This window comes from Trichechus manatus, unplaced genomic scaffold (genome assembly GCF_000243295.1).
Source record: "Trichechus manatus latirostris isolate Lorelei unplaced genomic scaffold, TriManLat1.0 scaffold00174, whole genome shotgun sequence".
Taxonomy (NCBI): domain Eukaryota; kingdom Metazoa; phylum Chordata; class Mammalia; order Sirenia; family Trichechidae; genus Trichechus; species Trichechus manatus.
The window spans coordinates 97,639-98,116 of record NW_004444110.1 but is presented as its reverse complement, the minus strand read 5'-3'; positions in this window follow the sequence as shown (position 1 = coordinate 98,116).

Below are 478 nucleotides of genomic sequence, written 5' to 3'. Positions count from 1 at the left end.
TTGGAGAAGCACATCATGCTTGGTAAAGCAGAGGGTCAGGGAAAAAGAGGAAGACCCTTAACGAGATGGACTGACACAGTGGCTGCAACAATGAGCTCAAGCATAACAGGGACTGTGAGGATGGTGCAGGACCGGGCAGTGTTTCATTCTGTCGTATATGGGGTCACCATGAGTCGTAACAGACTGGACGGCACCTAGCAACAACCTCATACACATGTATGTGTATGTGCTTATATATGTACACACACACACACACGCACACACACATATATGTAACATCTGCTGTTCCAGAAAGAGAAAATATAAAGAGAATAGATGGAGGAAAGGCAATATTTGTTGAGAACTTTTAAAATGTTTTAGATTTTTTCTCTTTGTGCTGTCTTTTGTGGAATTTCTTTAAATTTTCCAGATCCAAATTCTTTCTCCAGTTGTGTCTAATCTACTGCTTAACCTACTCACAGAATTTTAAACAAGCTTT